Raw genomic sequence first — 17,818 nt, forward strand, 5'->3', positions numbered from 1 at the left:
AGAAAAAAAAAGCCTGCTTCCCTTAGCCAAAGGATGGGGAAAAGAATGGTTGTACAACAGGAACCCCTTTGGTCAAAAACCTCCCTGCTCCTATCTTTTTGTAGACATAGCCAAACTTATTCTAAAATCTAGATGGAAAAGCACAGGCCCTAAAGTAGTTAAAAACAGTCTTGAAAAAGAAGTGGGAGGAATCACTGTACTCAGTACTTTATATTTACATTATCAAGATAGTTTGGTATTTGTGGAAGAATGAACATATAGAACAGTGGAACAGAATAGAACCCAGAAATATATTCATAAAATATGCTCAACTGATTTTTGACAAAGATGCAAAAGCAATTCAGTGGAGGAAAGATAGGCTTTTCAACAAATGGTGCTGGAGCCATTGGACATACATAGGCAAAAAATGAACCTCACCTTAAACCTCATGCCTTATATAAAAATGAATTCAAATGGACCATGGACTTGAATGTAAAATATAAAACAATAAACCTTCAGGATCTAGGGCTAGGGAAAGATTTCTTAAACTTGACACCAAAAGCACCATCCATAAAAAGAAAAACTGAAAAATTGGACCACATCAAAATTAAAGATTTCCGCTTTGGACAAGACTGTTAAGAGGATGACAAGACAAGCTATAGATTAGAAGAAACGAGCTTCAAACTACATATCCCATAAGACAGTATGTAGATATATAAAGAACTCTCAAAACAGTAATAAAGAAATTCAATTAGAAAGTGGGCAAAAGATATGAAGAGACATTTCACTGGAGATGATATGCAAATGGTAAATAAGCCCATGAAAAGATTATTAGTCATTAGGGAAATGCGAACTAAAACTACAGTGAGATATTACTACACATCTATTAGAATGGCTAAAATAAAAAACAGTGACAACACTAAATGCTAGTGAGGATGCAGAGAAATTGGATCACAAATACATTGTTGGTGGGAATATAAAATGGTACAGCCACTTTGGAAAACTCTTTGGCAGTTTCTTATAAAATTAAACATGCAACTACCATATGACCCAGTAATTATACTCTCGCATTTATGCCAGAGAAATGAAAACTTATGTCCGCATAAAAGCCTGTATTACAAATATTCATAGAAACTTTATATGTTATATATAAAATCTGGAAACAACCCACATATCTCTCAGCAGATGAGTGATTAAACAGACTTGGAGATTGATGGGATACCACTCAGCAAGAAACAGGAGCAAACTATTGATGTATGAAATGACTTGGATGAATCTACAGAGAATTATGCTGAGTGAAAAAAGCCAGTCCCCGAAGCTGACATACTGTATGATCCTATTCATGTAACATCCTTGAAATTGTGTCATTATAGACATGGAGGATAGATTAGTGGTTGCCAGGGGCAGGGACAGCAGTGGGAGTGTGGGAGGGAGGGGGCGTGACTATAAAAGTCAACACGAGGGATCCTTCTGATGGAACTGTTCTGTGTCTTGACTGTGTCACTTTCAATATCTTGTTTGTGATATTGTAAGAAACTCAGGGCAACTGGATAAATGGGATCACTGCATTATTTCTTACAATTGCATATGAATCTACAATTATTTCAAAATAAAAAAGTTTAATTAAAAAGATAAATGTTACTTGGTTTAGAGTCGGGTTAAGATTCTAGTATAAATATTGATGTGATTCGAAATGCTGGAGAGGATTTTTTTAATTGGAGCAAAAAATTCCATAATTGATTTAAAGATTTATATGTTCACTGTAAATTTTTGATATTTGTAAACAATCAGTTCATATAAAAACATGAATTAGAGGCTGTTTGCATTTCCGCAGTGTTTACCTCACGTAGAAACTAGTGAGGACATGAACAAATTGATGAGAAAGTATTTTTTCTCTCTTTCTTTCCTTTAAATTTCTCCAGTTTAAATTTTTCTTTTAAATATTTAGTTTATATATTTAAGCACTTCAGAAATACAGTATGGAGCATAGTACAGAACTTAGTTTTTATAGATTTTGGAAAACATGTTGAAGCACCTAACATTTTAGGAACTGGTAACTATTGTTATATGTTTCCACAGAAGTCCAGGCCAGTGCAGAGTTGAGCTTGTTTAACCTCACTTGAAAGCTCAGCAGCCCCTAGACAAAGCCCTGTTCCCAGAGCACAGATATGGACAGTTTCACATCCTCACGGCTCCATCCTTACTGCTAGACTATCAGTAATGAGAGTGCTTCCTGATTCACTGGTAAGTTGAAGGCCAGGCATACTCTCTCCACTTTTCCTTAGGTTAGAACAGTATTAAATGTGTAAGTAGAGCTACAGAGGTTAGGCAACTGAAAGCAACCTAGCCAGCAACTCCTAAAGCAGCACTTCTGTTTAATGCATCTGGGAATCACCTCAGGATCTTTTCAAAATGCAGATTCTGATTCCATAGCTCTGGAGCCTGATATTACACATTTCTAATGAGCTCCCAAGGGATGTGATGATACTGCAGGTTTGCTACTTTTTCACTGGACATTCCAAAGGCAACAAAATAGCAACTGGCTTATATTAAAGGGTTACCTTTTCATTCAAATCAAGGAGTACGAGTGGCATGATAGGAGATAGAAGATGACACAGGAGAAGAAGGAGGGAAGAGGAGCAGATAGGCAGGGCCATGGAGAAGTCTTTCCGAGGGCATAAGCAGCCGCCTGCACTGCAGGAGGTCAAAGCGCTGGTGAGGATGGAGGCTGGAGCCACTTACAGCAAGAAGAGCCATCCAAAGCAGATGTGGGAATAACTCTGCTGGGGTGGTGGTGGAGTGGGGGGCAGAACAGCTATTGCTCTTCTCTGCTTTGGCTGAAAGCACCGGCATTGGGAACCTCCTTGAAATGTGTGCCCTGGTGTGGGCTTCACATACAGTTGGTTCCGTCACCCCCAGGGACAGCCATGTGTCATGCTAAGGAAAGCCACCACTCAGAACCTGTCCTTCTGCAGTCTTTTGCGAACTCTCAAGATGTACGGTAGCATACCAGCCATGAAACTGAGCCCTGTGTCCTGCACATCTGTATCTTTAATGACATCCCAACATAACTAGAGAGGCTGGGGAAGTGAATAGTGTTCGTCAAAATATGTCTGTCATCCAAAAACAAAAACAAAAACAAACAAACAAAAAAAATATGTCTGTCATCAAGGTGGAGAAGCTCATTCACTCACCTTAGTGGTAGCTGGGCCACTCAGCTATAATGAATAATTCTTATAGACTGCGGTTTTACTATATTAGAATTTCAATGAGGCATGGCTTTATGCTTTCTTTCAAATATATTGAAAATATTCTTCAGGATTCAAGTTAATTATTTTTATTTTCTCATAAAAATAATAAAAAGACATTAAAAAGTAGAAAGAAAAGGAAAAGCCCACAATCCTACCACCATTAACATATTACTTTCAGCATTTGAATGTTTATTTCTTTTGAGGCTGTGTGTGTGTGTGTGTGTGTGTATGTGTGTGTGTGTGTGTGTGTGTGTGTGTGTGTGTGTGTGTAAAACAGTTTTAAGTATATAAAAATGCAATACTCCATCCTGTGTTTTATGACTTTACATTATAAGCATTTCTCCATGTTTTTACAGTCTTAAGTAACACTTAAAGTGTCTGAATCATGTCTTATTGAGTTAACTAGGCCTCTAAATATTGGTCATTTAGGTTGAAAGAGTCTTAAAGAGCTGTCAGCATTTGGAGTGTATGTGTGGGAATGGGAACTAGAAGCAGATGATTAGGAAAAGGAAATGTTCTTTCTTTTGGGTAGCTTTTTTTTCTCTAAGTTTAAAATTATCTCTAAATCCTAAAGTGTGAGACAGTTCTGTTACTTTATTACAGGGATTCACAGAGGTGGGTATTTTACTTGGTGGGTAGTTATATGTAACAGAATGCATTTAATCCAAGAGAATCCCAGATTACTTTTTTTCTTTAATTTTTGAAAATTTAAAAAATTTTTTATTTTTTATTTTTTATACATCTTTATTGGAGTATAATGGCTTCACAGTGCTGTGTTAGTTTCTGTTGTACAACAAAGTGAATCAGCCGTATGCATACATATATCCCCATTACTTCTTAAAAATCAGTCTTCCCTCACCGTCTGGCCTTAGTGAAAGACCTAATAAAAACTTCCTACCAGATGCCTTGCTCCTGGGGAGAGAATGTCACTGTAACACAGCGCTAACTTGGTGGGGGTGGTGTGCAGAGAGTGCACTTGGAGCACAGAGACAAGGTGCTTAGTCCAATTTGCAGCCTTAGAAAAGGTACGTGGAGGGAATTCCCTGGCGGTCCAGTGGTTGGGACTCCGCGCTTTCACTGCCAGGGCTCCGGGTTCAATCCCTGGTTGGGGAACTAAGATCCTGTAACTCTCTGGCTCTTTACTTAGAGAACAGAAAACTGCCCTGAGGGTCAGATCCCACTGGGTACTTGACTTTGTCTATTCCCTGTATTACTATACTAATCTCTGTAGCTTGCTTCCCAAAGAGACAAGATAGACCAAATGTTTTAGTAAAGAAGTATGAAGACAATGCTGTAGAATAAACTCTTTTTTTAAGGGTTTCACAAACAGAGACTAAAAGGAGACACTGAGTTATAAATATGATGAAAGAATTTTAAAAATTAATGACTCACTAGCTTTTTATGGAGTGTATACTATATGCCAGGTTCTTAACTGGGTTTAAGGACACAGTGCTGAGCAAAAAGTGTGTCACATCTCTGCCTTCCTAGAGTCTGTTCTCCATTTGGGGCAGGGGCGGGGCAGGCCTGCACACAGGTACGGATCTAGGGATGCCATGGATAACTGTAAAGTGACTGCCAATGGAGTCTTATCACAGAGAAATACATGTAGAAATGAGACAATAGGACAGGAGTGGGGGGTTGGCTAGGTTTTGGCCAGAGAAGATTCCCACAGTAACAAAAGAGAAAAAGTTCACAAAGCAAATGGGTTATGGGGATGGATGAATAGTTAGCAGGAGGCTGTTATCCATTTAGCAAATACTTACTGAACGTGGACCATGTGGCAGGCACAGTCGTAGGTGTTGGGAATCAGTTGCGAATAACCCAGGAAAAAATTACTGCCTCATGAGACTTGTTGGTAGTTTGGACCAGGGTGATGGCAGAGAGGTTCGAGAGAAGTGGCCTGAAAGGCACAACATTTAGGAGTTAAAATGGACAGTTCTCGGGGGAAGGAATGAATTATAGCTGAGGGACGAAGCTGTCAAGGTGACTCTTAGGTTTCTGGCTTGTATAACCAGATGGGTGGCAGTCCAGTCACTGAACATGGGAACTCTGGTGTGGGGTCACTTAGAGGGGGGAGAGACCACCCCCCTAAGTTTAATTTGGACATTTAAGGTTTGAGGTGCCTTTGAGATATCCAAGTGCAGATGTGAAGTGAACAGTTGGGTATGTGAGCCTGGAACTCAGAAGTAAGGTTTGGGCCGTTGGAACATATTTGTCAGGTGTCTGCATTCGGGCAGTAATTGAAGGAGTGGGTAGGGAGGAGATTGCATACGGCTTGAGAAGAAAAGAACCAAGCTTAAATCTTCTTTTTTTCTTTTTTATGTGTGTTTCTCAAAATCAGACTAAATTATATTGCTTTTAATTAGCATGTGGATTTCAATTTGAGTACCCATATAGTCCCTTAGGTATAAAAAACAAAACAGAACAAAACTTGTTTTCACCCTTTGCTCTATGCAAGTAGTTTATAGGCAAAAAAAGGAGATATTCAAGTTTTAACACAGCAGTTATAGTTCTAGGCAGAGCTGTGATAAAGGATTCCAGGTTCATTACCTAATAAGACTTGGTATTTCCTTGAATTTATAATCGAACACCACTGTGAGAAACATCAATGGCAGGTTAAATAATGTGTCTGAATTATTCAAAAAGGCTGATGAAATTAAATTGGCCTGCATTTTCCCCAATAATAGTTTCAAGGCAGGTAAAGATTTCTCAGCAGAACAACGACCTAATGAATGTGAGCCAAAGACTAAGAATTAGAAATAGGAGACAAAAGGAGATGAGCAAAACCCATCACCCATGGGGCTCATCATTTCTGTTGGTTTTTGTATTCCTAGAAAGGTTCCAGAAGGTTAATCTTCTATTAGCCACTTAAAAAATACATTTTCCTAGTTTTTAATTATAATTAATTTACTTTTCTATTAAATGCTCAGCTTTCTTGCCACTTGAGTTTCAGTTTTAATTGTCATCAGCAGTCGCTTAGACTATTTTCCTCTGAAACAAAGCCCTTGCTGATATTTAGTTTAATTTCTCTTTGGTGATTGTGGGGAAAAGTAACATGAATGCAAATAAATCCTCATGCTTAATAATCTAATTTTTAAAATGTCCATGGAAGAACTAAATGTTCCTTTGAACATTCATGAGAAAAATTCTTCCTTATTTTGTGGTGAGTATTCTGGTTGGAATTAGAAATATATTACAAATGGAATAGTGTTAATAAATATAGAACATTGCTATGGTTCATACTTAAAATGTGCGCATAGCATTTTTTCCCCTTTAGCTTTATTGCATATAGGTTTTAAGTTAGATATACCTTGAAAATAAGTGAAATTTTGATGCAATGATGATTTTCTCTTTGTAAAAATGACTTCAAATAAGCCTTCCCCTACCCCATCCACTCTACTTGATTGTTAAATATTTTCCTCTGGTTAGTTTGTTCAAAGCTTCCTTTTACTCCATCTACAGATAAAACAAAAAATAATAATTCAACCCAAAAAAGTAGACATTGCTATAGTGATATAAATTTATTTGTAGACTGTTTTTCTAAATTTTAAAGCAGAATGCCCAATAAAGATGATTGCTTTTGTAAAAATGAAATCAAGTTGAAATTTGGGCTACTTCTGAGCTGAAATGCCTGTTTCTTTATTTCTGGCTCCCCCTAGAGAACTCAAGAGTAGACTGAGTATACTTGCGTCCATCCTGGTGTGTTCTTGGTCTACCGTTCCCCTTTTCTAGTTAGAATCTCTAGACAAGTATTAAGGGCCACTATAGGTAAAGAAGATGGATTTATGTGTGATGCATGGTCTCTTTCCTCTCTTAGTGTTAATTTCATTTCTTTCCTGAATGAGAGGAAAGATATGGGTGAAGGGAGGAATCTTTTGAGACCAAGTGAAATTTTTGGCTGAGAGTGTGGTGAGTATCAGAGAAGGGCAGTGGTGTGATGCCTTTCCTCCTCCAGCATTGCCTGTGGCCCAGAGTGGGAGAGAGATGCTCAGTAACCCAGGATATGAGTGCTTCTTCTCTTAGGCATTTTCCTTTCCTTTAGATTTTCACTTTGCTCAAGACAAAAGCAGACAGTCTGAGTAAGGCCAGTATTTCAAATTCTCACCTGTTTTTATTCTACTGTGCCAGTTATGAATTTGCTAGAACACTTCGGTTATCTTATTAGTCCTCTGCTGGTCTTTACTAGAGGCCAAATATGTGTATACTTCACTCCTTAAGGGACAGAAGAGTTCTAGAACAGCAGCAGTTGTTTTAATTTCTCGACCTTCCCAGCAGCCTGGGCTCAGTGGACTCAAGGTCACCCTTTAGAGTGTGTACAATGAGCTAGGACCCGGGGAGGTGGGAGGTGTCTGCTGGGAGTCCTGAGAAGCCTGAACCCAGGGCCTTCACTGGGCCCAGTTTGTCAAGAAGATCCACAAACTAGATGGCTTGCTTCTCTTCTCCATGGTTAAAGGGTGCTCTAAATGGTTACTGCATTTCTAGCATCGCTAGAGTACACAGCTTTGTGTTAGGGCTGATAGGTTATAAAGAAGATAGGCTGCGTCCTGCGTCCTGTTTTATATAGGAAACAGTGAGGAAAGTTCCACAGAATAATAAAGATCAGCATTGGTTTGATGTGAAAAAAACATTTAAAAAGCCAGAAGTAAAGAAGGAAAATATATTTTGCACCCTTATTTTCACACTAGAGAGGAAATCCTTTTTGTTAGTTTGATGTATGTTCTTCTATTTGTCTGCTTAAACGTATACATTTACATGTACATACACACATATATACCCACATCTACATACATACACAACTGGGAGTATGTTGTGTGTCATTCTGCAAGTTGATTTTTTCACTCAGTGTTTGTGAATATTCTCTGGTGTCACTATTATGGATTAGCTTATTGTTTGTGATAGCTTGTGTGTACTATAATTCATTTAACTACTATTTTATTGATGATCATTTAGAAAGGGTCTGGTTTTTCACTCTTCAATAATCCTGCAATAAATATCCTTATCTTCATGTTTCTGCTTTTATTTCTATAATGTGGAATTCCAGACAGTATTTAAATTGTTTATTTTTGATATTGAAAAATACTTCCTGTTTACCCTCCAAAAAGCTGAACAAGTTTATACTCCCACAAAGGTATCCAATAAAGATATGAATTGCATAAAATAGTTGGAAGTGCTGTAGAAAGATCATGGTTATAATATGTTGTATTTTGATGGCACTTTGTATTTTATAATCCTCTTGCAACCTATCTTATTTAATTCTCGTAACCACTGTGTGGTATGGTTTTATGTCTGCATTTATAGGGATTGCATTGAATCTGTGGATAGCTTTGTGTAGTATGGATATTTTAATAGCACTCTTCCATCCATGAGCTCAGGATATCTTTCCATTTATCTGTGTCTTCTTACAGTTTCTTTCATCAAAATCTTATGGTTTTTATTGTACAATCTTTCACCTCCTTGGTTAAACTTGTTGCTATTGTAAATGAGATTGCTTTCTTAATTTCTCTTGCAGGTAGTTTGTTGTTAGTGTATGGAAACACAACTGATTTTGTGCATTGATTTTATATCCTGAAACTTTACTGAGTTTATTTATTAGTTCTAATAGGACTTTCTCTAAGATCATGTCATCTGCAAAAAGCAGTGATTTTACTTCTTTCCAATTTGGATGCCTTTTATTTTTTTTATTGTCTGTATTTTTAATGCGGCTAGGACTTTCTAGTACTATGTTGAATAAAGTAGTAAGAGTGGGCATCCTTGTCTTGTTCCTGATCTTAGAAGGAAGGCTTTTCACTTTTCAGTATGATATTAGCTGTGGGTTTGTCATATATGCCCTTTATTATGTTGAGGTACATTCCTTATATACCTAATTTATTTTGAGTTTTTATCATGAAAATATCTTGAATTTTGTCAAATGCTTTTTCTGCATCTATTGAAATGGTCATGTGATTTTTATCCTTCATTCTGTTAATGTTTGCATATGTTGAATCATTTTTGCATCCTAGGAATCAATCCCACTTGATCATAGTGTATGATCCTTTTAATGTGCTCTTGAATTCTGTTTGCTAGTATTTTGTTGAGGATTTTTGCATCTATGTTTATAAGGGATATTGGCTTATAAATTTTATTTTCTTGTAGTATCCTTGTCTGGCTTTGGTATCAGGGTAATGCTGGCCTTATAAAATGAGTTTGGAAGTATTGTTTCCTCTTCAGTATTTTGGAAGAGTTTGAGAAGGATTGATATTAATTCTTTAAATGTCTGGTAGAATTCAACAGTGAAGCCGTCTGGTCCTGGCTTTTATTTGTTGGGAGATTTTAAATTACTGATTCAATCTCCCTGCTCATTATTGGTCTGTTCAGATTTTCTATTACTTCATGATTTAGTCTTGGTAAGTTGTATGTTTCTAGGAATTTGTCCATTTCTTCTGAATTATCTAGTTTGTTGGTATTTAATTCCTCATACTTAAAATGGGGATTATAATAGTAATAGTCTCAGAGTTGCTATGAAATTTTTAAAAAGCTAATTTATATATATTAAAAAAGCTTAAGACATTCTTTCACACTCTACTTTCTAGAAAAACTCAGGAGAAAAGAAGTTATCCTCTTTTAAGAATACAAATTCCTGCTTTGAGTATGGACTAAATATCTTGCTATGCTTCTACGTACTTAAAAACAAAATTCTAAATGTTTTGTTTTTGAATTGCCACTGTTTTATTCCAAATGTGTAACTGAAAAGGTAGAGATTTTTAGCTTTCTGATTATTTTTCTCTGTATACATATGGGATATTCTGTGAAAGAAAGGAAGTACAGATATTAAACATACTGATCTTATGATTGACAGTTTAATTTGACAGAATTATCCAGGATATGAGTGTATTCCAATGAGAACCAAGTGTTCCATGATGGAAGTAGTCCATGTAATCAACCTGCCACCAGATGGCTGGCGGGTGCCCCAGACAATGATGCCATATTCACTAAGTCAAGTTTTGGCTTCAGTGTTGTCAGATTAAGTACTAAGTGGCTGTAGCCAGATTCATTTTGGCAAGTGGAAATCCTATGTTGCTGAGCCGTGTACAACTTCCATCTGTACTTCCATGGCCACTTTGTTCATAATCCCTTTTGAGAAGAACAAGAGTAGAGAAAAAGGTTGGTTGACCTCTGTAGAATGCATCATCTTCTCTATCAGATTATTTAGCTCCTTATCTGTGAAGTTGCTATTTGGTGAGCATGTATATGGCCAGCCAAACCATCAGCTACTGTCCATGAATGAGTGTAGATCAGTACTTCTGACATGTCTCTTTCAAAATGAACAACCAGATACAGTAGGCCCTCTGTATTTGCTGGTTCTGCATCTGCAGATTCAACCAACGGCCAGTCGAAAACACTTGGAAAAACATTCAGAATGTTTCAAAAAGCAAAACTTGAGTTTGCTGCACACCAACTATTTACATAGCTTTTACATTGTATTTACAACTATTTACATAGCATTTACATTGTATTAGGTGTTAAAAGTAATCTAGAGATGATTTAAAGTACACAGGAAAATATGTGGGGGTTATATGCAAATACTATGCCATTTTATGTAAAGGACTTGAGCATCCTTGGATTTTGATATCAGTGGGGGTCCTGGAACCAATCCCCTGGGATACCGAGTAATGACTATATACCATTCAAAGCTTTGCTCTCTGGGAAGTTTTCCCTTTGCCGTGACCTTAAGGGCTCCTGAGTGGGGCTGTAGTGTTACAACTCTTCACTCTTGGGTGGCACCAATATATTGTATAGAACCATTTCTAAATCACGCCTGAATTTTTCTTCTTTAGGTAACTGGTTGGTCATAAGGAACTCGTCTTACTGAGGCCACAGGTGACATTTGAAGAGAGGATCAGTGTAGCAAGAATAAGAGCTATGAGAATATGAGCCACTTGCTTATGTTAACCTAACTGTGCTCATAGGACTTGCCAGGCCTGATTTCATATTCACCTCTCCTGTTTAAGGTTGAAGAGCTCTGTGCATACCCAATTTTATGGCTTTGGAAGGTCAGATAACCCTGTTCACATGAAATGCTCATGCTCTGTAGCTTTGTTCAAAATCCTAAAGGTCTCTGTTCACCTATAAAGGTTGTGATTCACCTATAGAAGGACTGCCAAATGCCATACTATGTAGCAGCCCCTATCTGCCACAGACACTTAAAACACCAGTGAAGCTGTTGGGTCATGTAGCCCAAGTGGCAAAGCAGCTGTCATGGCACTCTGGACCTGTTGCTGAGCCTTCTCTTATTAAATGTCCCACTTGGCAGCTTTGCAAGCCACTTAATAAGTGGGTTAGAATAACATACCCAAATAAGTATATGATGCCATCAAAATCCAAAAAGCCTACTAAGTACTGTGCCTATTTTTTAGTGGTAGAAAGAGATATCTTGACCTACTACAAGATCCCTAGAAAGTTTACAAAGATGGTAGGCCAAATTTTTGAAGTAACCTTTCCCCACCTTTGGCACACCTGTGTTTTACCAAGTATAGAGTAGTTACTACTTACTTCTCAGTCAGCACGTAATGGAAAGCATGACATTCTACAGATGGAGAGGCACTCAAGGTCCCTGTGGACTAGATTATGAGAGTGTGCTGGAGAGCTGATAGAACCCTGAGGTAGCGTAGTAGGGTGCCAGCTGGAGCCAAACTGCTCAGGCATTCTTTGCTAGCACATATAAAGAAAAAAATAATAATTTGCCCAATCAATAGCTGTGTACCAGATGCCAGGGAGTGTGTTTATTTATTCTAGCAAAGAAATCACATCTGGTACAGCATCTGCACTCTGCAAGATCCATCTGTTTTCTCTAATGCCAGATAGGCAAGTCAAATGTGGATGTGTTAGGAATGATCACCTTCATCCTTTAAGTCCTTGATGGTGACCCTAATCTCTGCAGTCTCTACAGGAACAAAGTGTTGCTTTTGGTCTCTGGTTTTCATAGGTAGAGGTAGTGCTAGGAGTTTCACCTGGCGTTTCTTACATTAGAGCCCTAACTCCACACGTCTGGGAACCAGTGAGGGAGTCTGCCAGCTGCTGAGTGTGTCGGTACCAACTCCACATTTCGGAACTGGGAAAATAATGATAGCATGAGTTCTGGGGTGAGTGGTAGCTGAAAGTGAGCACAGACTCCATTAATCATGTGACTTCTATAAGCCCCTACTCCGAATGGTGGAACATGGTGCCATTTTGGGTCTCCAGGAATGAGAGTCATTTCAGAGCCATATCCAACAATCCCACAAAGTTCTGATTATTTCCCCTTCCTCAATTTCCCCTGGTAATTGGTTGCAGGTTTTGGGGGGAAGACTGGAAGATTTATAGTATAAATTTATAGCTGTGTAGCAAGGTCTTTCCTCAAAGGGGCCTGGCTTCCTTGAATACAAGAGGTTCTAGGTCTGTGTCCTGGCTCAAGTTTGGGAATTGATTGAGGAGTTGCATTTTTCTATTTTATAGCTTTGCTGCTTATACAGATCAAGTAGCACTTGGTAGCTTCCTAACTATTTCTCTCTTAGAAACACCATGATCAAACACCAGTGATCTCTGCAGGTCAGACTATTCTGATTCCAGCTTTTGCTCGCTGCCCATTTTGATAATCATGCTCACCTCATCTTTTGTTAAGTACTGTCACTGAGCCCCTGCCACTCTGAGATACTATCATCCCCATTCAATTTAGGAACCCATTTCTTGGATGACAACATTGCCCATTGTCATTCCTGGTCTTCAGAGAGTAGCTACTATAGAGATCTTCAAGGATGCTGCTGGTCCTTTCAACCAGTGTATCTCTCAAAGACTTGGTGAAGGCAGTGCCCTCTGGATCCTACCAAGTGATGTAGTTACAAGTGGGTGAGCAGGTCTTACATGATAAATCCAGTTCAGCATTCCTATCTGCTGAAGTCTTTGGATAGTTCCCTCTCTACCAAGGAGTTACGGCATCTCAGTTTCATGTAGTGTAGGTTACCTTTGGGACCAGGCTTCCATCAACCAACTGAACATACTATTAGAGCCATTTTCAGCCGTTTGAGCTAGCACAGGGAATCCAGAATCTTGGTTTAGTGTGCCCATATCAATAAATTTGATCTGATCTAACATTATATTCCTTCTAAGCTGACTCAATACCCTCAGCATCCATTTCCATACATACTCCCTGGTTTCTGTCTATGTAAATTGGAATTATCTTGCATATCTTTTGATATAAATGGTACTTCTTTCTAGGTCACAATTTATATACCTCACACTGGATTCTGCTGGGACTTGATTCTGGTCGTAGGTCTAGAAGCAAGAGAGGTAGATGGGGCAGGGTCCTTAGGAAGGGCAAAAGTCCCTTGCAAGATGCTATCTTAGGTGAGGCCCTTACTGATTTTTCAGGCAAAGAGAGAGCTAACCTCATTAGGCAAGGGAGGAAAGGCTATTACTATTGGCAAAGAAGACTGCAGCACAAGGTCCTAAGCCTCAGCTTCCTCAAAATCCCCATATATCCTCATCCCAGTTTTCAGGCCCCTACTCCTTCCCCATCAGGCCCTAACTTTAACAGAAGAGTCTCTGTAAGGTTGGGAATTCAATTTGCATTGTAACATTGCCACCCATAGGATTAGACTTTGATTTAGTTTTCAGAAATTCCATTTCTGGGGCAATAGGAGACAAAAGTTTTCTTTCACTGTTGTTGAAGAAGCTTTCTGGATCTTCATCTAATCCTTGAGCTTGAAATTTAAAGGTCTCAATTTAATTTTTTCTCTCCTCCAGAAATTCAAATTCCAGGCCCCACCCCAGACCACAGACTTAGAGACTCAGAGGGTGGGGCTCAGGAGTCTGTAGTTTAACAGGTGCTCCAGGTGATTCTTATATACCCTCAACTTTGAGAACCACTGATGTAGAACAACACCTTCAAAATTCTCAGAGAAAATTATTTTCAGCTGAGAATTCTAAACTGAGACAATTAGTATGAACAAATAAAGACTTATTCAAACATACAGGACTCAAAATTTACCTCCCTTGTGTTCTTCTTCAAAAGCAATTGGTTCCTGGAAAAGAAGGAAGTGAACAAAGGAAGCAGTGAAGTGGAAGACAAAGGACCTAGGAAATATGGAAGCCAAGAGCCCAAGGCAGAAAGGAGGATTTCCAAGATGGTAGTAAAGAGATGTTTCTGGCTGGCATCTTTGTAACAGAGAGAAGTGTATCACTTCAGGGAGGGACATGAGGCCAAAAGAATGACTCCAAGATAAAAATGTAGTTGATAAATCTGACCTTCCAAAGTATAACATTTCTAGATATAAAATCTCTCAGGTGGAGCAGGTAAAAAATATTGATAGTTATTTTTAAAAATTGAAAATAAAAAGTAAATTATTAATTCTAGGAAATCCAAAATTTATACAAGAAAGAAAACATTCTTTTAGCTTATCAGTAAATATACTATTAGCCTAAATACATTAATAGAAACACTAACTTCTGTAATTCAGAATTTTCAAATAAAGATTTTGGTAGTATGAAGGGATGAGAAGTAAGTTAGGAGGTGCTATGGCAGCTAAACCCTTATCCTAATTAGGAAATCAGGATGTAATATACAATACTGATAAATCAAAATGTAGCAATTTCTTCATATTATTTAGATATATAAAGAATAAGTACGTTTGATAAAAACCTTTAAAATAATTAAAAATGACTACCTCTAAAAACAGAAGTGGAATGGTGAAGGGTAGTACAGGATTTGACTGCCATTGAAACACTCTTTTGATAATTTTTTAAGCAAAATTATGTGCATATAATGTATAAATAAATATTAAAGTGAGTAAAGAAATTCTCTGATCTGACAAAGCATAATGCAAATAAATATAATTTACCATATATGCATTGGCTGTGTGCAAAGCATAGTAGTCATAGGGGACAGTGAGATTTATAAAATCAGTCTCTGCCTTTTAGGAGCATATACTTTTTTCAGAGAATTGAAACAAATATCTAAAGCACTGGAATTGCAGATAAGACTAAAGGACGAAGACCAGGGGAATTCTACAACCTCCACTGCCCATTCCAGCCTGTGAAGCTCCAGTAATTGTGACATTCTGGCGTACCCCAAACATAAAACACTTACTTGTATCATTAATCTGATTGCCCCAATGTTGTTTCTGCAGATGCTATAAGACAAGAGAAAGAATCATAAATTCAATCACTTCTGCCATACATGAGTTTTACATGTGTACATACATGTGTGTGTATATATGTATGTGTGTATGAATATATACACATATATGTACCTTCACATACAATTTTAATTTTTTCTTACTTAGAATATGTAATAAGAGTTTCTGACAAATGACAAATAAAGACTAGCCTAGATTAAACATTAGGACTGTTAAGCAAATATTACTGACCTGAGCTAATTTTCTACTGTTCTTATGTTGCTACTGTCCCATTTCCTCTGGAAATACAAATTTTAAGTATAAAACTTTTATTTAGTCTTCTGTGAAATTCAAAGAAACTGCAAGTCACAGTGGTATTTGATGAGAATGCCTAAGAGGAAAGAATCTTTCAACATAGTTACAATGAGTATTCAAAAGCTCTGCTTTGGTTATTACACTTTGCAGTGAGAAAAGAAAGGCCAGAGAATATTTCTATTCTGGTAGCCAGGAGTACAATGAATGAAGAGCATGTACAGATACCAGGGCAAAGGCATTATTAAGTTCATGTATGTTACGTTCCCTGTTATTAGAGATTCCAGTTCTTTTCCTTAATGTTTAACTATAACATTGCTTTTGTTTAGTCCTTTTATAGATTCTTTATATATTTGGGAAATTTACCATTTCTATTTAATGAGCACTGAAAAACTGATTGGAAGCTCTGTGTGTGTGGGTTGGCCTTGATAGTGGGTGGGCTTCAGTATCCAGGATAACTGGGCACCAAGCTGGCATTTTTCTTGGGACACCATCAAATGTTAGTATCTAGAATTTTTTCCTCTAGGGCTTTTTAAGTTACTGGAAAAGACGAGTCCTTCAGTCCTGCATGGTAGCATATGCCTGGCTGCTGGCCGTCTGGGAACAGGGTGGAGATGGGGGCTAGGTTCTCATGCTGAATGTGCAGACATTCATCCAGTCCTGCTGTGTTCAGCCCTGCACTAATATGCTAAAGTTTAGTGCTTATCAGGTTCAGTTGTGCCAGGGACTTGGGCTACTGGCACAGGAGTACGTGCTTTCATGTGGTTGCTGGAGGAGAAGACCCCCGAGCCTGGAGTGGGGTTCCGATGGCTCTGTGTATAGATTTTTCAATTTCCGAGTTTTCAGCCACACCTACACTTACTGTGGTAACTGGTACCTCCTAATCCAGAGCTTCTCTGGGGATCTACAGGGTGTTTCAGCTTCTTCTAAGCATATTTCTCTGGAAGTACTGAAGATAAAAAGTTCTCTGTTCTACTTTGTTCAGTTACCACACCACCATCTGCCTTTTGCTTTGAAACATTTTAAAAAATCTCTTATCTATTGATGTATCTTTTATCCATACTTCTTGTCCTTTTGAGTTGTACATTTTATTTTTAAAAATCCCTTTACTGTCATTTCAGTGTAATCTTGAGGTGGTGGTGGTTCGGTCCTGTTTAACCAGAAATCCAGGCACCGTTTGTTCATCACTGTCTCTCCAGTGCCTGGCTCATAGTAGGCTCTGAAATAAATATTTGATGGACGAATAATTGAGTGACTTGAGTTAGAAGTTTTTACAATGGCAGTAAAATTTTGTGACTATATACACACATGTAACAACCTTAAAAAGCATCTTTTAAATTATGGTTTTGTTTTGGCTCCGTTCCATTTTTTGTTTTAGTTCCTCAACATGGTCGAGAAAACTAAGTGTTTTAAAGTGTGTGCTACCTTCAGGGTGGATATGTTTGTTTACTTGGTCAAGCACAGTTGTCACTGTTACCTTAGGCTTAATATACACATTTGCCTAAGGTACACATTTATACTTTTTCTCTAGAGATAGAATCGTATTGAGGCTGATTTATGTAGTAAGCACAGTCTTTATTCTCATTTGTATGTATATTTAGGTAGTTATAAAGAGACTTGTGGTGATTATGGTGTAAAGCTACCACTGCCCCTTTTCCCAGTGGCCCTTTTTGGTTAATAAAGTTTGGGAGTCACTGGATTAGTGGAGCATCTTATCCAGGTATGTTTTGCATTTCAAAGTGAACATGTGAGGATGGATAACATCTAGTAGAGACAAAGAAATTAAGCTATAACAGTGAAAGTGTATAGTACAGTTAATATTTTGAACAAACAGATGAATATTCTCCTTCTTCATAAGGTTAGCCCTGGACCACAAATTGGGGATTGTAGAGAGATACGAGTATGGTAGAGAGCCCACGATTTGGCTACAGTGCTGGATCTTGGGTCTCGTAAATGGGATGCTTCTACCCTCAATACTATAGGAAATGAATAAATGAACTTTTAGCATTTACCCCTAAGATCAATGAGTAATTGTAAATTCATATAATGAGAAAATTACAGCATTGTCTTAAACTACTATGCACCACCCCCCTCAATCTTAGGGATTTATTAAAGGAATCTACCCAGAAATCCAAAGAGAGTTCTTTC

General features: G+C 37.9%; 1 protein-coding gene across 2 annotated transcripts in view; it reads left to right on the plus strand.

Moving 5' to 3' along the window:
- The window catches only part of GPR63 (G protein-coupled receptor 63), a 58,030-nt gene that overhangs the window by 33,560 nt on the left and 6,652 nt on the right, over nucleotides 1–17,818 (plus strand). Inside the window, exon 1 of one of the 2 annotated variants that reach the window (XM_082475359.1) lies at nucleotides 3,160–14,371. The exons of the other annotated variant lie outside the window; for it this stretch is intronic. The gene's annotated coding sequence lies outside the window, so the exon portion shown is untranslated. Of the gene's footprint in view, nucleotides 1–3,159; nucleotides 14,372–17,818 lie in introns of those variants that run through there. 2 annotated transcript variants of the gene reach the window in all.

This window comes from Balaenoptera physalus (genome assembly GCF_965194825.1).
Source record: "Balaenoptera physalus genome assembly, chromosome: 9".
Classification (NCBI taxonomy): Eukaryota; Metazoa; Chordata; class Mammalia; order Artiodactyla; family Balaenopteridae; genus Balaenoptera; species Balaenoptera physalus.